This window comes from Ornithorhynchus anatinus, chromosome 17, assembly GCF_004115215.2.
Source record: "Ornithorhynchus anatinus isolate Pmale09 chromosome 17, mOrnAna1.pri.v4, whole genome shotgun sequence".
Classification (NCBI taxonomy): Eukaryota; Metazoa; Chordata; class Mammalia; order Monotremata; family Ornithorhynchidae; genus Ornithorhynchus; species Ornithorhynchus anatinus.
Window position 1 is genome coordinate 19,929,090 of NC_041744.1, and position 26,065 is coordinate 19,955,154.

Below are 26,065 nucleotides of genomic sequence, written 5' to 3' on the forward strand. Positions count from 1 at the left end.
CTGAAGGGAAATCAGTTCACTCGGTTCCAGTCATTCGCTTACTCAAGGACCTCACGTTGGCTAAAAATTGCGTTGGGTCAATCACGGCTCAAGAGGGAATAAGGGATAAGAAGATGGGTGGAAAACAGTTGGTAATGTACACAGTTTAATCGCACCTGGTGAAAAACAAGGACACTGTAGAAAGACAAATAAAATTCTGCCATGTCTGACCCTCTGCAAGTAGTTCAGAGGCAGCACAATGGGGACCAATGTGTAATGAAGTTCAGATAGCCGAAGACAATGGTAAAATCGTTGCCATTGGTTCCCTGTGCGGTGCTAACGATCTACCGAGAACAATATGGTCACGAGATCCTTTGCTCTTTTTGAAACAAACTTTAAAACGTTTTCCTGCCCAGGCGACTCCCTTTATAACCAATCTCCAGCCTTATTAGGACACCAGGTCCCACAATCTCGCACCTGGATCTGTGACCTTGGGGCATTTAGTATTCACCCCACCCTCGGCCCCACAGCCCTTACGCGCACATCTTTAAATTAACAATCATAATAATACAGATATTTGTAAACACTTACTATATGTCAAACACCCTTCTAAGCTCTGGGGTAGGTACGAACTAATCTAACTGAACAACGTCCATGTCCCAGATGGACAGTCTTAATCCCCATTTTACAGATGAGGTAACTGAGGCCCACAGAAGTCAAGTGACTTGCCCACACTCACACAGCAGACAAGTGCCGGAGCCGGGATTAGAAAAATTTTTTATGTCGATGGCTGTCTCCCCCTCTAGACTGTATGCGCATTGTAGGCAGGGAATGTGTCTACCAATTCTATTGTACTGCACTCTCCCAGTTGCTTAGCACAGTGCTCTGCAGTGATCGGTTGGTCGATTGATAGCTCTCCACCATATTCTGCCCAAACTGCACTCAACAAAGTCTTGCTCGGGCAGGAATCCCAGAATCGCCTGGATCCAGCAGCCCACGTAATAATTCTTAATAATAATAATTGCCAGGTGGCAACATAGAGCGGGTTAGGGAGGGCGAGAGAAGTGGATCCTGGAGAAGGGACTCTCTCCCAGTTTGGCAGCTCAGCATCGATCGATCCACCAGTGGTATTTACTGAGCACTTACTGCGTGCACAGCACCATACTAAGTGCTTGGGAGACTAAAATACAGCACAGTTGGTAGCCACGTTCCCCGCCCACAAGGAACCGGCATGGCCTATCCTTACCTTAAACTTAACCACCCTCCTCTCCTGCAACACCCCAGCTCGTGTTCTTTGCTCCTTTTGGGCTACCCAACTCTCTGTGCTTTATTTTCGTTCCCCTCCCCGCCGAACTCCCTTTGCCAGGACCTTCCACCCACTTCGAATCCGACATTTCACACCTCATGCTAAAAACACATCTCCTCCAGGATGCCCTCCCTCCTTGTCCAATTTCCTTCTCCCCCTCATTCCATGCACCCACTTCTGTTCTTTTCCACTACCTGAGCACTATGTACTCACGACATCCCGGAGCACTAATAAACCTAGCTTACATGCTCGATAGATCAATGATACATATATTGAGCCCTTACTGGGCGCAGAGCACTGTACTAAGCGATAGGGAGAGTATAATACAACAGACTTGGCAGATACGTTCCCTGCCCACAGTGAGCTTCCAGTCTAGAGGAGGCCGATGTATTAATCATTTGTAATATACAATTTAAAAGTAAGTACCTGAGTGCTATGGGAATGAGGGTGGGGTGAATACCAATTGCTCCAAAGTGCACAGGTGACACAGAAGGGAGAGGAAGTTGGGGAAAAGAGGCGTTAATCAAGGAAGGCCTCTTGGAGGAGATGTGACCTCACATTCCCCATCACTTCAGCATTAATTCTTACTTAGCCCCCTTTCCTTTTTCCTCCTCTCAGGAAATTATTTTAGAGTCTGTCTCTCGGGTTAGAACGAAAACCCCTTGGGGGCAGGGACCACGTCTACTAAGCCTGTCGTCTCCTAAGCGTTTGGTGCAGTTCTCTGCACAGAGTAGGCACTCAATAAATACTCCCAATTGGTTCACGGTCGGGGCTTAGGGTACCATCACAGGGGCGAGCAGGTTAATAAATTCTTGTTAGCTAAAATAACTAAAGCCAGGCATCTGGAGTCTGAAGCTGGACACTGTCCCGCTTTTGGTTTTGATTATTTTCAGTTTTCATTACTGAAAGCCGGGAGGGACGGAAGCCAGATTTAGAAACGCGTTTATTTTACTTTCCAAAGTTGGCACAGTGTCTCTGGCCTTTAAAACTTATGAAAGTTCAGAGAAAACATTTTTTTTTTTTGAGGGGGGGAACTTGTTGTCGACTTCAAAATTGTGGGTGTCTGAATTTGCGTTTTCCCTTTCTTCCAGCCCTTCCTGACACCATTCCCCAAATTCCCAGTGGAAAAAAGAACATTTCAAGGAATTTGTGTAGGGTCTCATTATTACAATCCATCTGGCAGGGAGCTCTCACCCTGGAACTCTGCCCATAATCCATCCTCCACCTTCCTGGCACTAGGCTCCCTCAACTGCCTTGGACGAGTCATTTATCCCCGGGTTTCAGTTGCCTCATCTGTAAAATGGGGATACGATCAATCTGGAGCTCTGCTTGGGACAGGGACCGTTTAGAGATCTTATAACCTTCTTTCTAGCCCAGCACATTCTAAGCGCTTCATGCCACATTTCAAATACATTTCTCTCCCATCTACTGGTGACATCTATTCTCTACCACTGACTACAGGCATCAATTTATGACTGTTTTCCCTCCCTGTCCTCCTTCTTCCCTTCAGACTGTAGATTCCCCGCGGGCAGGGTCTGGACTTTCAGTTCTTCTACAGATTGTCCAAGTACCTGGTTCCAGACGGCACCAAAGACATTCAATCAGTGCTGCTGACACTCACCTACAGAAGCTCAGTGAATGTCTTAGTTCCCTAGGACAGCCCTCAAACTGCATCGGGAGTAATGACCATTTTCCCCCACTTGGCCCTTTTTACTCCTCAGCTGAAAGTCATCAATGCGAGGATAAGTATTCAGTGGTGCGTTCAATCACTTATTCAGATATCTCATGCAGGACATTTCGTCCTATTCCTTTTCTGATCTTTGTTCTTCCTACTCCTTCCTACAAACAGGTATTGAAACCCCATTTTGCAGATGAGGTAACAGGCACGGAGAAGTTCAAGTGACTTACACAGCTGATGTGGCAGAGCCGGGATTAGAACCCATGACCTCTGACTCCCAAGCCCATGCTCTTTCCACTAAGCCACGCTGTTTCTCTACCACCAGCATCAGCAGCAGCACTGGGATTGAGACTGTGAGCCCCACGTGGGACAGGGACCGTGTCCAACCTGATCTGTTTGTATCCGCCCCAGCGCTTAGTACAGTGCCTGGCACAAAGGAAGCATTTAAAATACCATAATTATTATTACAGCATGCTCGATGGGCTGGAATCTGAAGGGAGCTGAGTTTCAAGAGGAATGCCACGACCAAGATCAAAATAATTACGATAATATTGATTACGGTACCTGTTGAGCGCATGCTATGTGCCAAGCACTGGGGTAGATACAAGTTAATCAGGTTGGACACAGTCCCTGTCCCACATGGGGCTCACACTCTTAATCCCCATTTTACAGATGAGGTCACTGAGGCCAAGAGAAGTGAAGTGACTCGCCCACGGGTCACAAGGCAGACACGTGGCAGAGCCGGGACTGGAATCCAGGACTTTCCGACTCTCAGGTCCATGCTCTATCCACTCTGCCACACTGCTTCTCTCAAGAGTTGGAAGAGCATTCTCTGAGGAGTCGCTCTGGGTCCTCTCATGCTCCACGGTTGGATCCAGGTGATCTGTTTCGACACAGACGGAATGGAAACAGGTAGGTGCTGTGCTCTACCCTAGTAGGCCAATTTTGCAGCAGCTCTGTGAAGAGTGAATGTGCAGAGAATTCCCAAGGAAGGTTTCAGTTAAAGAAGGAATGACCTCCTTTGATTTCTCCTTGGCGTTGAGACCACATTCCAGGTCTTTAATAGCAAACCGGCTGAATGGCCCCGTCCCTTCTCTGCCACCGTCGGAGTTCTGGGTTAGCCAAACGCGCCAAGTAGCCCGGCTAAGTCACCGGTGACCCAGAAACCATTCTGCATCATTGTCCTCTCCGGTCAGTTTAAAGTTTCTGACTCATCTGGTGTTTCGCTCTGAATCTACACAATGGGATAGATGTTTATTTAAGCTTTTGATATATTGGCGTCATTTCTGGGTCGCTTTTCAAAGTCTGGCATCGTGACGGTCCGTGGAGGGAGAGGGGAAGGGACAGTCAGTGCGGTTTTCTGACCGTTGGCCTCGGCTCTCCGATCTGGACAATGTTTGGGGGAAGAGCGGGGAATCAGGTGGCCCGCAGATCAACGTCGAGGTCCGGGTGGCCTACGTGTAGGAAAATCACCTCAAATGGGTAGTTAAGCCTCAGTAGCTACTCAAAGAAACAGGATGGTTACCTTGCCGCTAAGAACGCTTGGATCTTCGGGTGTCTACGGAGAGTCCGGAGTTGGACTCTGCTCCTGAGGTTCTTTTCTTGGTTTGAGAGTGGGAAATGAAATCCAGAGGGTTTGACTGTGACCGAGGCTGTGACTGAGAAGCAGCATGGTCTTGGGGTAAAAACACAGAAGCAGCGTGGCTTAGCGGATAGAGCACGGGCCTGGGAGATAGAAGGTCCTGGGTTCAAATTCTGGACTCCGCCACATATCTGCTGGGTGACCTCGGGCAAGTCACTTGACTTCTCTGGGCCTCAGCTATCTCATCTGTAAAATGGCCATTAAGAATGTGAGCCCCATATGGGGCAGGAACGGTGCCTAACCTGATTAGCTTGTAGCCACCCAGCACTTAGAACAGGACTTTCCATATAACAGGCACTTAACAAGTACCAAAATTATTACAATTATAGATACAGAATTGAGAGAGAGATCTGAGTTCCAATCCAGGCTCTACCACTTGCCTGCTGTGAGATCTGGGGCAAGTAACTTATCATCTTTGGGCCTTGGTTTCCTCAGCTGTAAATTGAAGACTAAATCCCTGTTTTCCCTCCCCCTCTGACCACGAACCCCAGCTGGGGCAAGGACTGTGTTTGATCCCTACCCCAGTGCTTAGCACATAGTAAGCACTTAAATACCCATTACTATTACCATTATTGTCAGGTGGCCCTGCATTATCCTTTACATTAGTAGAGAAGAACTGGTAAAGATCTTGAGCTTGGAGAGAGGGGGCCAGTTTGCACTTGACAGCTAACACATAATTGCAATTTTGGATAAAGCACGATGTGTTATAAATACACGTCTTATGATGTGATGAGGAGCAAAAAGAAGGTTGAACATGAAATAAAGGTCGTCTTTAGAGCTTTTTCTGCTGGTGACTGGAAAACCCAGTTCCAAGCCATCATCCAATCCAGCTGAATTTAGAAAAAGAGGAGGCCAGGAATTTGGAAATATGTGAAATTGGTGGGTCTATTTTTTGGGGGTTAGGGTGCGGGGGAGAGTTGTGACACACACACAGACTCAATGAGAAGGAGGCAAATCTCCAGAGAGAGAGAGAGAGAAAGAGTGTGTGTGTGTGTTTGTGTGTGTGTGTGAGAGAGAGAGAGAGAGAGAGGGAGAGAGGGAAAGATCCCCACAGAGAGATAGAGCAAGAGAGGGGAAAAGTGAAAGAGAGAGGCAAAAGTAAAGATTGTTTGTGCATAAGAGACATAAACACACACCCAGAGGCAGAGATACACTGAGAAAGTCAGAGAGAGGAAGAGAGAGAGACAATAAAAGAGATGAGAGAGAGGCATAAAGAGAATATGACAGACCCACAATCACAGCAAGAAAGAGTCAAAGCCCCAGAAACAGAGAGAGAGAGAGAGAGAGAGAGAGAGAGAGAGTGTATAAAACAGAATTAGCCAGATAGACCACAGAACAAGAGAGGGGACCGGGGAAAGAGCGAGGGGCAAAGAAAGACCTATAGGCAGAAAGTGTTGGGTGTGCTTGAAAGAGACATTGTCACACAAACACATCCAAAGGCAGAGACATCTGGATAAAATTGGCGGGGTGTGAGGGGAAGAGGAGGATAGGGAGAGAAGACTGAGCAGAAAAGACTGAGGGGAGAAGGGGGCACGAAAGAGAGGGGAGAGAGAAGGAACAAGCACGCACGTGCACATGTGCCCTGGCACAGAAGCAAAGGGAAAGTATCCTTGTGCTCACAGTTAGACCCCAAACTCGGGAATGTGATTAAAGTCTCTCCTCCCTAAGACCGTGTAGAACGGGTGGATCGGCATCCTCAATCCCCGGGTATTTACTGGGAACTTGCTGTCTGCACGGTAGACCCCTTCAAAACCAAGAGACGGGGTCCCTGCCCTCAGGTGGCTTACAGTTACAATCAACGGCAGAGGCCGGTGGACCGAGTGTTTCTACTTAGACTGTAATCCCCGAGCGGGATAGGGTGTTTCTGACCTGATTAACTTCTATCAACCCCAGCGCTTAGAACAGGGCTAGACACACAATAAGCACTTAAATACCATGACCATCATTATAATCATTACAAATAACCGGAGCGGGAGAAAGAACAGGGTGCTGGCAGGCTGTAGCATGAGTAGATCAGCGGGAGCTAGCCCAATACAGCATTCAAGGAACATCTGAAGATACAAAAATACCAAGTGCCCGGGGGCTGGGTTGGGTTGCTGGGACTTGAGGTGATGGGTATCAATCAGCGCTGAGTACACTGCTTGGCACTTAGTAAATGCTTAATACCATTATTATTTTTCAGGAAAGTCTGCCTGGAGGGAGGAATCGGGAGAACTGGGTGTACTCAGCTTCAGCCCAAGACCAAATCGAACGATCGATGCGTGGTATTTATTGAGCATTTACAGTACCTTGCGCTTCGGAAACCAAACAGAAATTCCAAAAGGACCGGCCGCACCTGATTCACCTCTCTCAAGCCAGGCAGCTCTGTCAGGAGTACCGAACGTATCGAAGTCTGGCAACGGAAATGGGATGACGGGTTGGGGCGGCGGGGGGGGATGTGGCTTGGGCAGAATTCGGCCAGGTCAGTGCTGGTCACCTACCCACCTACTCTTTGCAAGGGGAAATGGTCAAAGCGGATAAGCCATCGCCAGGCCAACCCTCAGGGCTCTCTCCAAGTATGGTCGTCCCAGGTGAGTCGCTGGTGGTGGGTAGAAGAGCGGGCAGGGGAGCTTAAACTCTACGGCGGGACAAATAGATCTGGCATGCGCCAACGTGACACTTCATAATTATTATTTTGTTAAACTTCCCTTTGGCTCCAGATGGTGAAAATACCAGACAGTATCAACTCACCACACGGGCGTCGGGACGCCTCGAAGACGTGAACGGATGCAGAATGGGAATCGAAAGGGAAAAAGGTGCCCCGTCCCATTTCGGATTTATAATCCTCCCGTCCAATTATCAGTTTGGGAGGCACCGCTCGTCCCGATGCGTATCTTCACAACTGGAGACGGTGAAATCCATTCCAAAGCTTTCATCTCATCTTTAAGTTGGCTGTTTAAAGGAAACCCTCCCTATTTCAAAAATGAACCTTGCACTCCTTTCAGGCAGGATTTTTTTTTTTTAAGGGAAAAGTAGTCGCAATATTAGAATTGATTTAGAGTGCAGAGCACTGAACAAAACACTGGGGGGAAAAATCAATCGTACAGTGCCCTGCACACAGTAAACACTTACCAAATACCATAATGACTATCTACAACAGCGCTGAGTACAGTGCCTGTACTATGTGCACTGCTCTATACTAAAGCACTTGGGCGAATAATCACTATTTCTGAAGTTCTACTGCATCAGATTTTGCTAATTTGGTAAAAGAGGTATAATAGCAAGTCGAATACAAACTACAGGGCAAGCCGCACGACCTAGAGGGACGAGCCAGGGCCTGGGAGTCAGGGGACTTGGGTTTTAATCCCACTTCCACCACTTGTCTGCTGGGTGACTTTGGGCAAGTCACTTGACATCTCCGTCTCTCGGATGCCTCATTTGTAAAATGGGGATTAAGACTGTGAACCCTTTGTGGGACAGGCACTGTGCCCAACCCGATTAGTCTGTATCCACCCCAGCGCTTCTAACAGTGCCTGGCACATGATAAGCGTTTAACAAATCCCAGAATTATTATTGTTACAGTATTACAGCGTAGCAGCTACGCAGGTGGTAATTAGACACGGCCCCTGTCTCTTGGAGGGGCCTCGAGAGGGGAAAAAAAGATCCCTAAATGACAAGTGCTGAGTACGGTGCTCTGCACACAGTAAGCGCTCAATAAATACGATTGAATGAATGAGCAGTGAGCCAGAGGAAATATAATGCTACCGCAGATTAATGACAGAGTATAAGCCTCTTGGGGACAGGGAACATGACTCGTACTGTTCCAAATGCCTAGCACAGGCACTCAAATAACATACCTACTGTTACTTTGGCCTAGCGGGAAAAGCATCGAGAATGCGCTTAATAAATATCACTACTATCACTACAACACAAATACTCCCCTCATGTGGAATCCTGCAAGACGGGAAGCGGTAAGGCCTGTGGAAATAGTACGGGTCTGCAAGTCAGATGACCTGGGTTCTAATCCCAGCTCCGTCCCTCACCCGCTGTGTGACCTCAGGCAAGTCACTAACTTCTCTGTGCCTCAGTTCTCTCATGTGCAAAATGGGGAGTCAGCTGGGCCTGGAATACTTCAACCGATCCTCCAATACCAACTCGCTCTAAACAACTCAGATCCTCCTTGAGGGATCGCCTCTACCAATTCTTATGTACTCCACTCTTCCAAGGGCTCAGTATCAGTGCTCTGAAGAACAGTGAGCGCTCGATAAATACCAGCGACTAATTGAAAAACAGTGATTGGGAGGAGGAGAGGAATGACCAGGAGGAGACGGCAAGCTTGTTGTTGGCATGGAATGCATCCCTTTAGTGTTATATTGTAATACAATAATTGTGGTATTTGTTAAGTGTTCACCATGTATCAGGCACTGTACTGAGCACTGGGGTGGACACAAGCTAGTCAGGTTGGACCCAGTCCCTGTCCCAAGTGGGGCTCACACAGTCTCAATCTCGGGATAACCGGGACCCGGAGAAGTGAAGTGCCTTGCCCAAGGCCACAGAGCAGACAAGAGACGGAGTCGGAATTAGAACCCATGGCCTTCTGACTCCCAGGCCCGTGACCTACGTACTATGCCCTACACCATGCTGCTTCTCTCCCAAGGGCTTAAAATAGTTCTAGGCACACAGTATACACTCAGTAAATACACCTGAATGAATGAATGAATGAATGAAGGCGACGTTCTCAGGCTTTTCAATTAGCTGTGTAGTTCAAATTTATCCCAAACAAGTAGATTTAAGGGAAGGGATCGGGTCTACCGATTAAACTGTACTCTCCCATGCGTTCTGCACATCCTACAATTTACATCCACCATCTCCCTCCTTTTCGAGGGCTGGGATCATGCCTCCCATTTTTCATAGAACCCCCAAAATACAGCTGACATCGATGTTACCTCCAAAATACTGACATGTAAGTAATCAGGAGTTCGTGCTTAGGGTTACTAGACACTACACCTCAATCCGCTAAGTTTCTGGATGACAGGGACCAGGTTTTCCAACTCTGTTGTACACCTCCATTGTTTAGGACAGTGTTCTGCACCTGTTAGGTGCTCAGTAAATTCTCAGAAACAACTGGGGGATTTCATTCGGCTACATAATTCGCTCAGAGAAGTAGCATAGCACAGAGGAGAGAGCCTGGGCCTGGAAGTCCGAGGGTCATGGCTTTTAATCCCAACTCTGCCACTCGTCTGCTGCGTGACCTTAGGCAAGTCACTTTACTTCTTTGGGCCTCAGTTACCTCGTCTGTAAAACGGGGATTGAGACTGTGAGCCCCACGTGGGACGGGGACTGTGTCCAACTCGATTCGCGTGTATCTACCACAGCGCTGAATACAGTGCCCGGCACATGCTAAGGGCTTAACAAATCGCAGAGTTATATAAACACATACATGTGGAAGCATGTGGAAGCGCACTAACACACGTGTGCATGTGCGTGTGAGACCGGGGAGCAGGTCTTGGCCTATCTTGCTGAGTGACCCAACGGCCCACCGATTTCGGGAGGGCCATTTTCCAAATCGAGATATTTCCTTGCCTTTCTCACAGAAGAGGCAGTGTTTCCAGAGAACAACAGAGGGACATTTCTAAGCGGCGATTAAGGAGAGTTCACTTTGAGCGAGGTGATCGGAGCACAGTGCGACCGTTGTCTTCCACGTTATTCCCTCACGGAACATTCCCTCGCCGGGGGGGAGAGGGGGCAGGTCCTCTGAGTCATTTGGCGCCTGGAGCCGACCGGGATGCCCACAGTCGGGAGATGCCAACTCTGCGTTCTCAGTGACGGGGGTGAAGAAGGGGCGGGGATTTCAGGGGTAGGTGGGGACCGAGGGAGGGAAGACTTCAAAGAGTTAACAGGCCAAAGAGCCGCCATTTCGGGTCTTTCTGGCCCCGACTGAAGGGCGGGAGGCGGGGGAATGGATGAAAGAGAGGGAAGCAGAGATGGCTCAGTGACTAGGGGCAGTTCGGGCGCCATTGACAGCGAGGAGAAAGACAGGAGAAGACAAAGGTTTGGGCAGGATGATGCCGGTCGCGGTTTCTGACTCTATTGTAGCCCCATTTCCTGCATTAATTTCCATACGGGGAAGGACTGAGCTTTTTCTACCAGTGACAGTGGTCAGAAGCAATGTGGCTTACTGGGAAGAGCGGAGGCCTGGGAGACAGAGGACCTGGTTCTAATCCTGTTTCCGCCACTTGCCTACGGGGTGACCTTGGGCAATCCGCCTCGCTTTTCCGGGCCTCAGTTTCCTCATCTAGACAGCGGGGATTCGATCCCTGGTCCTCTTCCCGCTTTAGTTGTAAGCCTCCTTGTGGGACGGGGATCATGTCCAAGCTGATGATGGTGGCGGATCTCCCGCGGTGTTCAGTACGCTGCTTGATATAGAGGGAGAACTTATTATAGACCATCGTTACTACCGGCAACTCTTTACGTGGCACTTAATGGGGACCGCGTTAAGTCAACGACAAAAGCCGAGGATACGTACCCTGCCCACGAGGAGATTCTAACGGGGAAGGCTGACAAAAAGAAACTTCCAGATCGAGTAACTGGAGTATGTAGTGGACTAAGAAACTGCCTCTACATACAAGTGCAGAACACACTTTTTTTTTTTTTAAATGGCATTAAGCGCTTATGTACCAGGGACATACAAAGTAATCAGGTTGGACACAGTCCCTGTCCCACAAGGGGCTCACAGTCTTCACCTCCATTTTACAGTTGAGGGAACTGTGGCCCAGAGAAGAAGTGATTTGCTCAAGGTCGCATAGCAGACATGTGGCAGTGTTGGGATTAGAACCCATGACCTACTGATTCCCAGGTCCTTGCCCTACCCACTTAGATTGTGTTGCTTCTCCCGGACGCACATGGGCACAGTTGCCCTGTAATGTAAATCAATTTTATTGCTATTGTTCTTTTATTGCTACTGTTCTTGTCCGTCCGTCTCCCCCGATTAGACTGTAAGCCCGTCAAAGGGCAGGGACTGTATCTGTTACCGATTTGTCCATTCCAAGCGCTTAGTACAGTGCCCTACACATAGTAAGCGCTCAATAAATACTATTGAATGATTGAATGTCGATCAGTGGCCTGTACCGAACGCTTACTCTGTGCGGAACCCTGTATTAGACGCCCAGGAGAGTACACTCCTACAGACTCGGTAGACACAATCCCTGCCCAGAGCGAGTTGACAGTCTCACAAGTCCACCCTCTTTTCTACCACGACGCTCCTTTAACGAGAGGAACACCCTGGTTCTGGAAACCGATGTCATTTCCCCCGTACAGTCATTACTCGATTTTTGTTTTGTTTTTTTTCAGTGAATATTACACATAATTAAAATCACGCAGCTCCAACTGGGCAGCCCCAACGCTGGAGGCCCCTCGCATTAAAAAGAGAAATATTTGGCTTGCTCTTAGGATCACAATTATCCTGCCCAAGTGGCAAGGGAGACGAGCTTGAAGAACCGAGCTCTGGTCTCGGTGCCGTGCTGACTGCGTCAAAGCTTAGGTTTTTGTTTGTTTCTTTTATGGTATTTGCCTTTTTCTGTGCGTTTTTATTTCTTTTTACGGTATTTGTTAAGAGCTTACTACGGGCCAAGCACTCTACTCCAACCCGGTGTTTAGTACAGTGCGTGGCACATAGTAATTGCTTAACGAACACCATAATTATTATTACTATTACACAGCGCTGGGATAGATAGAAGAGGTTGGACGCAGTCCACGTCCCACATGGGGCTTACAGACTTGAACCCCATTTTACAGATGAGGTAACCGAGGCCCAGAGAAATTAAGTGACTTGCCCGAGGTCCCGCAGCTGACTAGCGGCAGAGCCGGGATTAGAACCCAGATCCTACTGACTTCCAGGCCTGTGCTCTAGCCACTAGGCAATGCCACTTCCCATGTTTTTGTTAAGAAGTTACTAAGTGTGAAGCGCCGTTCTAAGCGCCGGGGTAGAAACAACTTGGTCATGTCAGACGCAGGCCCTGTCCCACGTGGGGCTCACAGTCTAAGCAGGAGGGAGAACGGGCACTGAATCCCCATCTCACAGATGAGGAAACTGAGCCCAGAGAAGTTACGTAACTTGCCTCAGATCTTACAGCAGGCGAGCGGGAGTGCCGGCATTAGAACCCGTGTCTTTTGACTCCCAGTTCTGGGTTCTTTCCGCTAAACCACACTCCTTCTTCACCCTCTCATCTTCCCAGTCTTTATTTCCCACAGTTGCCACCAGCTCGCCCGCCTCCGCGTAGCAGTCGAGAACTCGCACCTCCTCCAGAAGCACTCGCGTACCTATCGCTACCCTCCACTGCTCCTTCCTCTCCGTAATTTAGCGGAGTGGCCCACTTCCCCACCTCATGCTCAGATCCTTAAGGGAAGGTCTCACGTCTACTATTTCTACTGCCTCCTTCCAAGCCCTTAGTAGCATTTGCTTGGGGAAGAGAATCCAATTGTGAGAAAGAAACGGAAGGCCACCACGGAAAGGTGAACCCTGGAATTTTGCACTAACCAGAAAAAGCGCGACCGTTTTATCATGAGCCATAAAAATGGGGAACAATTATTATTACTATTATAGTGGTATTTAAGCACTTATGTGCTGGGCACTGTACTAAGCGCTGGGGTACAGTCCCTGTCCCACATGAGGCTCACACTCTTAATCCCCATGTTATAGATGAGGTAACCGAGGTCCAGAGAAGTGAAGTGACTTGCCCACGGTCACACAGCAGACGAGTGGCAGAGACGGGATTAGAACCCAGGTCCTTCTGACTCCCAGGCCCATGCTCTATCCACTAAACAACACTGCTTCCCTCTGCACTTTCGCACTTTGATACACCACCCCCGATTCCCAGCCCTACAGCACGCACTGGTGTCCAAATCCTTACACTCAATCGTTTCCCCGATTTGCATTTCAGTGCCTCTTTCTCCTGTAAACTGTAAGCACCTTAATGGACGGGATCGTATTTTGCAACTCGACCGAACTGCGCTCTTCCAAGAGCTTGGTTCAGTGTTCTGCACATTGTCAGCGCTCGGTGAATAGCCTCGACTCCTTAACTGATCCAACATGGACAGAGGGAAAGTGTGACAGAAAAGAAAAAAAAAAACCAACAACAGTGAGAAACATAATAAAATATAGCAACTAAATAGGGAGTGTCGGGAATGAGGAGGCATTTTATAGTACAGGGATCTGGGGAAGATCAAGAGGAGGAGGAGAAAAGAAACAGAAAGAAGGAAAATTGACCAGTGATTGATGAAATAAAGAGGGTGGGAGCCAGAAACAAAAATGAAAAGAAACAGGGCATAAAGCAGACCCCAAACCAAGCCCATTTAAGTTAGGCAAATTTTCCTTTATTTTTCTCTTGGAAAGAGGGGGACCTGGGAGGATTGAGTTTTGAAATGTGGTCAATCCAAGGCAGAATTCCCAGGGAGCACTTCCACACTGTGTTTTCTTGCATTGTCTGGGACATTTTTCTTTACTTTCCCCCAAGTCTTTGATGTTTTTGCCTGGAGGAGCCCCGCGGAGGTGACGGGAAAGTAAACCGGGAGTGCCAGGAAAGCCTACTTTGTCCGTCAAAGGGCTCTACGGTGTACGATTTGTGTGGTCTGAAGGCACCTACGCTTAAACACAGTCCGACGATGGGGTCTCGAGACCCCGTGGGAGGCCTGGTCCTTGGGCTACGTCCCCACTCCTTCTGAAAACGACATTTATTTTATTTTGCTTCGGAGTCAAAACTTCAAGGGCCCCCAGTTCACCAGCACCAACGCTGACCGCTGCAAGATATCGCCGCTCTATCGCGTAACGACATCTTAAATGCTGGCTCCGGCCATTTTCAGCGTGAACAGATAATCACTACCAGATGGCTGAGGCTTAACCCGATTCTGTCACCCCTTTCTCATTCCCTTCTCCAGGCCCAATTTTCTTCAGCTGTTTACTGGAAATTCGTTTTTCAGGCAACTGCCGTTCGTTAATGAACTCCCCACCCGCGCTCTCCCTTCTAGAGCCAACTGAACAGACGAGTTCAGAGGATTCAAACCGTTCTTGAAGTGTCCGGAGTCCAATAATTTTGACTTGGATTAAACGCCTACTAAGTGCTAAGCGTTGGGGTAGATAAGAAGTTATCAGCTCGGGCGCAGCTTCTGTTTCACCTGGGGCTCACGATCGATCTTATCGCCATTTCCCAGATGAGGCTCAGCGAAGTGAATATCCCAAGGGTTCGTATAGACAGTCATTCGTGTTTGTTGAGCGTTTACTGTGTGCAGAGCACTGTACTAAGCACTGGGGAGAGTACAATAAAACAATAACAGACATATTCCATGCCCACAGTGAGGTTACAGTCTAGAGAGCAGATCTGGGCTGGAGCCGGGATTTGAACCCAGGAAAGCAGAGTGGCCTAGTGGAGAGAGAACGGGCCTAGGACCTCAATTCTAATCCCAGCTCCACCACGTGCATGGCGTGACACCTTGGGAAAGTCACTTAATTTCTCTGTGCCTCAGTTACCTCATCTGCAAAATGGGAATTAAGCCTGTGAGCCCCAGGTGAGACAGGGACTGTGTCCAAACTGATCAGCTTGAATCTCTACCCCAGCACTTAAGAGTGCTTGACACATAGTAAGCACTTAAATATCATCATCGTTATTAACAACCTAGATCTCCTGACCCCAGCCGTGAACTCTTTCCACTAGGCTACACTGCCTAGACTTCCTGGAATGGGTGGTTTCACAATCCTGACCGCTCTCCACATGCCCTGACCGGGGAAAACGCACTGGCTCGGCTAGAACCTTTTCCAAAGGGCCAACGACTTGGCAGTGTGTGTTGATATATCGTGCCGCTTCTTGAAATTTACGTCACCTTCCCCCTCACAGCCGTAGCGTCTGCTTCCAAAGAAGCAATGAGGCCTAGTGGATAGCGCACGGGGCCTGGGAGCCTGACGACCTGGGTTCTAATCCTGGCTCCGCCACTGGTATGTTGTGCGACCTTGGGCAAGTCGCTTCGCCGCTCGCCGGGCCTCCGTTCCCTCATCCGTAAAATGGGGATTAGGACTACGAGCCCCGAGGGGGACACGGACTATGTTCCAACTGGTTATCCTGTACGTATCCCAGCGCTTAGTACAGTGCTTGGCACCTAGTAAGCACTTAACAAATCCCATAGTTTTTCCGAAACAAATGCAGCTCGGCCGTCATCATAATGGATATTATACCCACGTCCTGTTGCTTCATGATGACCCTTAAACCTCAGAAATGATTCCCTAAGCCTTTCCCTCAGCAGACCAACTCCTGATCCAATGGGCTGTTTTTTCCCCCGTCGACAGCTGGCCAGCGACTTGCGTCTCTGCTTTTGCAGGGGACTCTCCCTCTTTGGGGTCACCGAGGAGCAGGCGTGGCCCTGGAAGGCGAGGAAATGGCTTATTCCATGAGGATTTCCCCTTGAGGAATGGTTGGTCATGTGGGAGAGTTTTGCAGGGTGATTGGCCATTGTTTTTTTGAAATAAAAACTGAGTCTTCAATGGTATTTGTCAGTAATAATAATAGTAATAATTATACTTGTTAAGCACTTCCTAGGTGCCAAGCACTATTCTAAGCAATGGGGAAGATACAAGGTAATCAGGTGGTCCCATGTCTCACAGTCTTAATTCCCATTTTATAGATAAGGTAACGGAGGCACAGAGAAGTTAAGTGGCTTGCCCAGGGTCACACAGCAGACACTTGGCGGAGCCATGGTTAGAACCCACATCCTCTGACTCCCAAGCCTGTGCTCCTTCCAAGCCACGCTGCTTCTCACTTGGTAAGTGCTTGTTAAGCACTTGTAAAGTGCTTACTATGTGCCAGGCACTCTACTAAGCGCTGAGGGAGATACAAGATGATTGCGTTGGAATTACACTGAAATGGAGAGATAAAGAGACAGAAGTCACGATATTCACCCATAATCTATCTTTAAGACCCTAGTGGACAGAGTACAGGATAGGGAGTCCAGAGCCCTGAGTTCTAATTCCGCCTCCGCCACCTTCCTGTCGTATGACTCTGGACGAGTCACTTAATTTCTCTGCGTCTCATTTTCCTCACCTGTAAGAAGGGGGTTAAATATCTCTTCTCCCTCTCAGACTCTGAGCCCCCAGCATGTGGGACAACCTGATAACCTTGTATCGAACCCAGCGCTTAGAACACTGTTTAGCAACATAGTAAGCACTTAAATACCATCATCGTTACTATTATAATAGGGACTGGGCCCAATCTGATTATTTTAAATCTAACCCAGCACTCAGCAGTGTCTGGCACTAAATGGTTAACTAACAACGTTATCATCATCATCATCAAATTCATTAAGATGCTCTGAAGGTGTTCTCTAGGGGAGTAGCTCCTCCTACCACAACTCCTTAGCGAAAAATGGAAAATGAGCCAAACGGAACCTAAAAAGTAGCATTACCTGGAGTCTGAGATGCATGTCACACAGATAAATGCACAAAAAAAAAGCAGTCAAAGTAGGATGACAGATAAAATGTGGGTGATTGTTACAGAGGTTGCATATTGAGATAACATGCTGTCAAAAATGAGGAATGGGATTCAGGAGGATGTCATCAGAAAAAATTCCGTTCCCCTTCCGTCGCTTTGTCATGAATTTGAGCATAATCAGTTGGATACTTTCCAAAATTAACCAGCTAGTGAAGCCGATATTCTGGGAGCAGACATTTTAGCGTGAGGACCCGAGAGCCGTGGGCATAGAGAGAAAAACATCGGTCACAAGTTAATGGTAATTTACAAGTCTAAGAAATCTTCTAAGGACCTGGGTTCTAATCCCAGCTCCGCCACTCGTCTGCTGTGTGAACTCGGGCAAGTCACATCACTTCTCTGGGCCTCGATTACCTTATTTGTAAAACGGGGATTAAGAATGTGAGCCGTATGGGGGACATGGACTGCGTCCAAACATTAGCTTACATCTACCCCAGCGCTTAGTACAGTGACTGGCAAACATTAAGTGCTTAACACATACCGTAATAATAATGTTATTATTAATGGATCCCAGTGATGAAATCATGGACTTCAAAGAAATTTTCAATGGAAGATGTCTCCTCTCATGTCAAGTAGAGTTCAGGATACCCTCAGTCAAAACAGTGAAGAGAAAATGAGGTCAAACTAATGACGAGACTATTTCCTAAAGCCTCCCCGTGGGCCTGATTAAATTACCAAACGACTCCTTTGGCAACGAGATGGTCGCCAGCAGAGAGATCGTTTGGAAGGTAAGTCAGAACTGAGCTTCCCACAGATTTGGAAAGGGAACGGGGAGGGAGACGACGGAACAAAGGCAATGACAAAACAAATATTCTCACTGCCTAAATGAAAGGACGGTCGAGTTAGGATTTTTGGTGAAAAATAATGGGGCAATGAGGGGCGAGGAGGGAGGGGGAAGCTGAGGCCGAGATGTTAGGCAGTGACGTTGAGATAGATGAGTTTATAAAGGACCAGGTCTTCGGACGAGTAAGAAAACAGTGCCAGCTACTGCCATCTGAGAGAGATTTTTGTAAAAGGTGGACAACAAACCTGTAAGAAGCAGTATGACCTAGTGGAAAGAGCATGGGCCTGGGAGTTGGAAGACTTGGGTTCTAATCCTGGCTCTGCCATCTGTCTGCTGTGTGACCTCGGGCCAGTCACCTCACTTCTCTGTGCCTCAATTCCTCATCTGTAAAATGGGGATTAAGACTGAGCCTCACGTGGGACATGGACTGTGTCCAAACTGATTATTCCCTGGCGCTTAGTACAGAGCCTGGCACATAGTAAATACTTAACAAATACCATTTAAAAAAACCCTGAGTACCTAGAAGATCAATTATTATTATTATTGATATTTTTGAATAAGGATATCCTGGAGCATTGGTGAAAGAATTGGGAATAAGGACGATATTGGGATCCCAAGATCCAGGAGGGATGAAGTAAGACAATCAACTGGAGTTAGAAGTTGGTCTAAAAGATTTACTGAAACTACTCAAAGTCTTAAAGGCATTTACAAGGGTTGGACTATCAAATGATGATGTGTAATACAGAGGGGGAAAATGTTAGGATGATCTGCTTTGTGCGTTCCGAAATGCGTATCACACACAAATATGCAAAAAAAAGAGTCAAACTGGGTCAGGAGCTGAGTTCTAGCCCAGCTCGGCCTCTGGCTTGCTAGGTGATCTTGGTGAAACCGAGGCCCAGAGAGGGTAAGTGATTTGCCCATCTGTAAAATGGGAAGAATCGGTCCCTGCCTTTCTCTACCTCCCAGGAACCAAAGAGCTAGTCGATGTGAAAGGGTTTTGGAGAGAAGAAGGGCCTTGCCAAATTCAAGGTGTGACTACTGAGAGGGAAATTCCTCAGGAGACACAGTGCCGCCGTTGAAGCCGACTCTCCCGGCAGAGCCAAGGGTGAGGGGCGCGCAGGTGAACTTGGTTCAGTCACCCGTTATTTGTGGTTTAATAAAATACACAGGGAAGACTACACGGATGACCGAGGAAGACACGCAACACTCCGAAGCAAAGCTGCTCGTTTTTTTCAAGAAACCTAACTCGGATCGTTAACGGAGCATTGGGCCATGGAAAGCGAGAATCAGAGGAACGGCCATCTGCACACTGTCACACATGGCTGTTACCAGACCCACGTGGGAGAAAAGACCGCCAGGTACGCGAACTAGGGTGGGGTCCCCACTGAGCTGACCCACACGATCACGTGGCATCGCATGTGCTACTCTGGGCACACAGTACACTGCGGTGAGGTCACACACGTCATTTGGGGAGACTGCCCAAAGCCACCTGAGATTTCAGCATTTTTCCAGGGGTTCCCCTGCCCACCTCATTTTTTCCAGAGCCACTGCATCCCCCTCCCTCCCAGCATCCCGTGAACACGGGGGTCGGTTTCCAAGCCGCGGGGGGAGCCGAGGTGGAGGGAGACAGGGTGCGGAAAATATAAATATCCGTCATAAAGACACCCGGTGCCACATCGGTATCTGACAAGTGACACACCGGCTGAACGCTGGTCAGAGAGTCGCTCCCAAGAGGATGAAACAGCATTTCAAAATAGAACAGTTTACCCATGACGATCGGTAACCAATATGGAGATTTCCGGTCTTAACTGTGGCCCAACGACTACTCAGAGAACTGTCTTCTAGTCACACACACAGAGGAAGGGGCTGGCCGGCTCTTAAGCGGGAGGTTTCCCTGGACTTTGTGGAGAATTGTCTCAGGGACTTGAGTCCGCCTGTGCCTCAGTTTCATAACAAGCCAAGTCTCCCTTACCTTGGCTCTCAGAGTCAGGATCTTAGGTTCTTCTGGGAAGACGACCTAAAAGAAAAATGGTTCGATAAGAATACACAGCCTCTAACGGGAGATTCTAGCAACGACATCACAGCAATATGTTCCTTTGACCCAAAGGCTGGAAAGCCAACGATTTGAAGAGTGTTGCTTTTGCGGTAAAATAATCAAACCGAGAGCCTGATTTCCTTCTGGCTAGCGTTTGTGGAGATTACCATGTACATGTGTGCAACCGTGTGTGTGTGTGTGTGTGTGTTCAAAGGCCCAAGCCCAACCAACATAATAATAATAATGATAATGTTGGTATTTGTTCAGTGCTTACTATGTGCAGAGCACTGTTCTTAACGCTGGGGTAGATACAGGGACATCAGGTGGTCCCACGTGGAGCTCACAGTCTTCATCCCCATTTTACAGATGAGGTCACTGAGGCCCAGAGAAGTTAAGTGACTTGTCCACAGTCACACAGCTGACAAGTGGCAGGGGGGGATTTGAAGCCATGACCTCTGACTCCCAAGCCGGGGCTCTTTCCATTGAGCCACGCTGCTTCTCAATATCATCATCAACAGCATTCATTGAGTGCTTACTATGTGCAGAGCACCGTACTAAATGCTTGGCAGAGCACAATCCAACAGAGCTAGCAGATACCTTCCCTGCCCCCAATGAATTTACAGCCTAGCAGGGGGAAGACGGGCATTAATACAACCAGAAATAACTTCCACACCATGTGGCCGCCGAGACGGAATTTTAGGTGTTGCCCACCCACATCGGTGTCTGATTTAGTTTCCCACCCTTTCTTCGGTTTTTGGTGACTCTGGGGCCTCTACTGATGGTGAACCCCAAGTAACTGCGGGCAGGTTCCGAAGGTCCTGCCAACTGGTCGGAGCCGACTGCTGCCCATCGACCCACTGAGAGAAGCAAGCGGGACTTAGTAGAAACAGCACGGGCCTGGGAGTCAGAGGATCTGGGTTCTAATCCTGGCTCTGCCACTTGGCTGCTGTTCGACCTTGGGCCAGTCACTTAACTTCTCTGGGCCTCAGTTTCCGCTTCTGTAAAATGGAGATTAAGGTTGTGAGCCCCATGTGGGACAGAGCCTGTGTCCAATGCAATTTGCTTATGTCCCTCCAGTGCTTAATGCAAATACCACAGTTATTATTAGTAGTATTTTTTAAAAAATGATGGCATTTGTTAAGCGCTTACTATGTCCAAAGCATTGTTCTAAGTGCTGGGGTAGATAAGAGGTAATCAGGTTGTCCCATGTGGGGCTCACACTATTAAGCCCCATTTTGCAGATGAGGGATCTGAGGCACAGAGAAGTGAAGTGACTTGCCCAAAGTCACCCAGCTGATACGTGGCAGAGCCGGGATCAGAACCCATGACCTCCCAAGCCCGTGCCTCTTTCTCCTAAGCCACGCTGAGCCTCGCCTGAGTGCAAAACACTGTGCTCAACATTAGAGAGACTACAACCGCAGCGTGCCATCTCCCGCCTTCAGTGGGCTTCCATTCTAGTGGGGGAGACGGACAGTAGGGACAGGAGGGAGATCAAAGCAGAGCGGGAAGCCACCACGTCTAGGGGTCATGGTGAGAAATCCCGATTTGAAGTTGTTTTGAAACTCCGGAGCCAACTAGCCTCTCTGGTGTCACACCGGAATCCCTCCTGGTATAGGATATCAGGCTGGACACTGGGCTTCCAGGATATGACTGTATTTGTTGAATGCCTGCTACGTGCTGAGCACTGTACTAAGTGCCGAGGACAACACAAGATAACCAGGTTGGACGTAGTGCCTGCCTCGGGGTGGGTCGGGGAGAGGGACGTGATCTACGAGGGAAAGAGAACAGTTTCTGAATCCCCATGTAACTGACAAGGAAACTGAGGTTCTGAGAAGTTAAAGTGACTCGCCCAAGGTCACTCAGCAGGCACGTGGCAGAGCCTGAATCGGAACCCAGGTGGGTCTGACTCCCAGGCATGGGCTCCTGCCACTAGGCTGGGGGTAAAGTTGAGGCGACCAACAAGACTTCCCTTTTGTAAATTTTGGGATCCTCTCTGACCATAGGAGAACTCTGTAAAATGGGAACGAAGACTACGAGTCACAAGTGGGACAGGGACCCCGTCTAACCCGATTCGCTCGTATTCAACACCAGGGAGACTTGGGGCAATTGTCTGGGCCGAGACGGGTGAGGGTTCACCGCCATGGAAGGAGCCACCCGCCGCCAGCTGGAAACGTCTGCCAAGTTTATCTTCCCCTTTCGATCCCGGAAGCCAAGGTGGAAAGCGATTTTCCGTAGCCTGTTTCTCCTCCGTGAAATGCTTTTAGACGGTTGGGATGGATCTTACGAAGTGAAGAAAGGGTAATAACTGTAGTATTTGTTAAGTGCATCCTACATGCCTACGTGCTAAGCGCTGCGGGAGATGAAATATAAGCATAATCGGACATATTCCCTAAGGGGCTCGGAGTCTAAAGGAGAGGAAGGACGGGTATCGTATCCCCATTCTACAGATGAGAGAACGGAGGTGTCGAGATGTTAAGTGACTTGCTCCAGGTCTCCAGTCGAGGTCTCCTTTAGGACCGTAATCTCACTGTGGGCAGGGACTGTGTCTATCGTTACACTGAATTCACCCTATTGTTTAGTTCAGTGCTCTGCACCCAGTAAGCGCTCAATAAATACGACTGAAATGAACACGGCAGGGAAATGGCAGAGTCAGGATTAAAACTCAAGTCTCCCGACCCCGAGGAGAAATCTTCCAGGACAGACAACGGGAGAAGCCACGGGTGAGGCGGCCCCCTTCCCCAGATAACACCTGTCCTCCTTCCAGCATAGGTGGAGGCTCACGCTTTTCAAGCGGTACTCAGAGTGATAAGAGAATTGATTGGGATCGCTCTCGTTTCTTTCCCTTTCATGGAAAGCGCTCATTCTGGAACTATCATTTAAGCAGCTGTTCCTTCTAAAAATGACACCGTTTCCCAAAATAAGCACGAAAGTGGGGTGGTTTTTTTTTTTCCCTCCTAAGCTGTAGATTCAAGAATGGGACAATATGGAGGATTAGCAAGATTTTTTTCAACTTATTAGGCATTCACTCCCAAAGGCTTTTGGTTGTCTTGCGATGAATCAGTTGAAAATATATTTTTGCCACAACGAGGACAGATTGCCCAAAGCACTGAATGAGCAAGAGCTAAATAAAGCCCAAGCAGCTGACTCACTCTATACCATAAACAAACAATCCCACCGTGCACTGCTAGAAACCATCAATCTAGCGAGCGGATACGGGGCTGGATGAGACAGAAAATGCGGTAAATTGTCGCCTCGGGGCTCTTTCTTGAACAGGACTGCGAGTCGGGAGACCCGGGTTCTAATTCCGGCTCCTCTAAACTGCCCGCCGGGTGACCCTGAGCAAGTCATTTAATTTCTCTGTGCCTCAGTTTCCTCAGCTGTCAAACGGCAATTCAATATCCACTATCCCTAGCCCTAAGTCTGTGAATCCCATGTGGGACAGCGGCTGTGTCGCATACGATTGGAAGCAGCACGGCATAGTGGATAGAACCCGGGCCTTGGAATCAGAAGGCCCTGAGTTCAAACCTGGCTCCGCCCCTTGACCGCTGCATGATCGTGGGCAAGTCATTTCGCTTCTCTGAGCCTCAGCTACCTCATCTGTAAGATGGGGTTTGAGACTGTGAGCCCCACGTGGGACAGGGACCGTCCAACCCGATTTGCTTGGATGCACCCTAGCGCATAATACAGTGCTTGGCACGTAGTAAGTGCGTCAACAATACCACAATTATTATTATTTTATCTATCCAAGGGGTAGATACTCCGTGTTCGGCACAGGGTAAGTGCTTAACAACCACGGCGATCCTTATTACTGCCCAAGTCCAGCCTCTCTTATTGACAGCGAGGGCTCTTTTCCCAACCGTTCCTCCCTAAGATGGTGGCAAGGGGGTAGCGTGTCCAATAGGAAAGAAATAACTGCTACTGGAGCGGAAGTAGGCCTCTTGGAACCGAAGTGTTGGGGCAATGGGGTTGGTGGTGACGAGGCGATAGCCGAGAGATACCTAGCAGGGGGTGGGGGTCTTGCAAGATGGCGCCTAGAGTATCATCACGTATGGGGCATACATAGCAAAATGGAATGGCTTTCCCCATACCGAAAGTTTACCCGTGGCCAAGCGATGGATGGTGAATGTCCTCTCCCAAGCGCTCAGTACAGTGCTCGGCACCGAGCGCCCAATAAGAACCACTGATGGATTAATCCTAGAGTAAGCCACTTTATCTCTCAATCAGTTGGTGCTATTTAATGAGCACTGAATTAAGCACTTGGGAGAACACAATAGAGTTGGTAGACAAGAACTCTGTTGGTGAGTCAATCCACAGTTACTACTGTGGGAGTAACGCTGTATTAAGCGCTTGGGAGAATACAACAGATCAACAGACATATTCCTTGCCCACAAGAAACTTCCAGTCTCTCTGTGCCTCAATTTCCTCATCTGTACAACGGGGATAAGATTCCTGCTCTCTCTACCTATTAGAAGGAGTTAACTTGAAGTTCACTTCGCTTCTTCTCACGGAAACATTTAAAAACAGGTTTTAAGACTTCGGTTCCCAAGTCCACAGTTTGAAAACTGCTTTGTCCTGCCTCCAACAACTCTTCTCTACCAATTTCCAAGAAGTTGTCTAAATCACAATAAATTTTCCCACTACGTGAAGGCCAGACTCTCAGAGCTTCATGGTTGATTCCCTTCTTGGATAAAAAGTTCATTTTAAAGCTGCTGGGAAAAAAACCCTTCGTAGGCAAACAAAAGATGTTTTTATTACTGTGAACCCAAGTAAGAGACCCAGCGACTCTATATTTCTGAACTGTAGTTGAAGAAAATTTCATCCTAGAGCAGTTAACGACAAACTCAGACAACTCCTTGACGACTTCTGTTCTCACCCAGTGGGGAGAAAATGGTGTGTAAATCTACCCAGACTAAGCCCAGGGAGGACACAGCCAGTATCTTTATTGCTCAGTTCTAATCCCTGTTCTGCTGGGAGATCTTGGGCGAATCACTTAACTGCCCTGGGCCTCAGTTTCACCATCTGAAATATGGGGATTCAATACTTGTTCTCCCTCCTACTTAAACTGTGAACTCCATATGGAGCAGGGACCGTTACGATCATCTGATTATCTTGTACCTACCCCAGTGCTTAGAACACTTTTTTTTAAAATGGCATTTGTTAATCACTCACTATGTAGCAGGCACTATATAAGTATACAAGATACTCAGGTTGGACACAGTCCATGTCCCACATGGGCTTCACGGCGTTAATCTCCATTTTACAAAAGAGGTAACAGGCACAGCGAAGGTAACTGATGTGCCCAACATCACCCAGCAGACAATTGGCGGAGCAGGGATTAGAACCCAGGACCTCTGACTCCCAGGCCTGTGCTCTTTCCCCTAGGGTCACGCTGCCTTTTTTTTGTTTGTTTTACTAAGCACTTTCACAGTCAAATGCTTTCACACTAGGTTCTTTCATTGTAAGCACTTTCACCACAATTGGTAATATTATATTATTATTATACAGGTGGTAAGAGCTCAATAAAAATCACTGATGGAAGAACACAAGGCAGGATACTCACTGGTCTTATCAGTCAAACTTTTACCCACCTCTTTCTCCCATTGTCAAAATGAAATTTATGTCTGTCTCCCCACTTAGACTGCAAGGTCCTTGAGGCAGGGACCAGGTTTTTCCCTTTAACTGTACTCTCCCAAGTGTTTAGCACAATGTCCTGAATACTAGAGGTGTTTGACAAATACTGGGAATGAAGGAAACTGACCGGAGTCTGACCGTCGCTACAGTCGTCTTCAAACCAGAGGGAAGCCCTGGACTGGCACCCGAACTTGTCAACGGTCCTCAACACTGCCGTTGAATTATGCAACAGTTATTTTTCCAACCTCCTCCCTGCTCTAATCCCAGAGTCTTAAAATAGGATAAACTGCTTGACTGGAAAGACCGAAGTGAGGGGTTTGGAAAAACGTGGCCAAATAGAAAGATCACGGGCCTCGGAGTCGGAGGACCTGGGTTCAAATCCCAGCACCGCTACTTGCCTCCGTGTGACCTTGGGCCAGGCACTTGACTTCTCTGTGCCTGTTTCCTCAAGTGTAAAATGGGGAGTCGATACCTGTTCTGTCTCCCCCTCGGACCTATTAATGT

The 26,065-nt window shown here is 48.3% G+C and overlaps 1 long non-coding RNA gene across 1 annotated transcript in view; it reads right to left on the reverse strand.

Moving 5' to 3' along the window:
• Positions 1-26,065, reverse strand: part of LOC120638910 — a 338,450-nt gene that overhangs the window by 146,573 nt on the left and 165,812 nt on the right. The window contains exon 6 of the long non-coding RNA XR_005660952.1: positions 19,868-19,912. This is a non-coding gene — a long non-coding RNA (uncharacterized LOC120638910). The remainder of the gene's footprint in view (positions 1-19,867; positions 19,913-26,065) is intronic.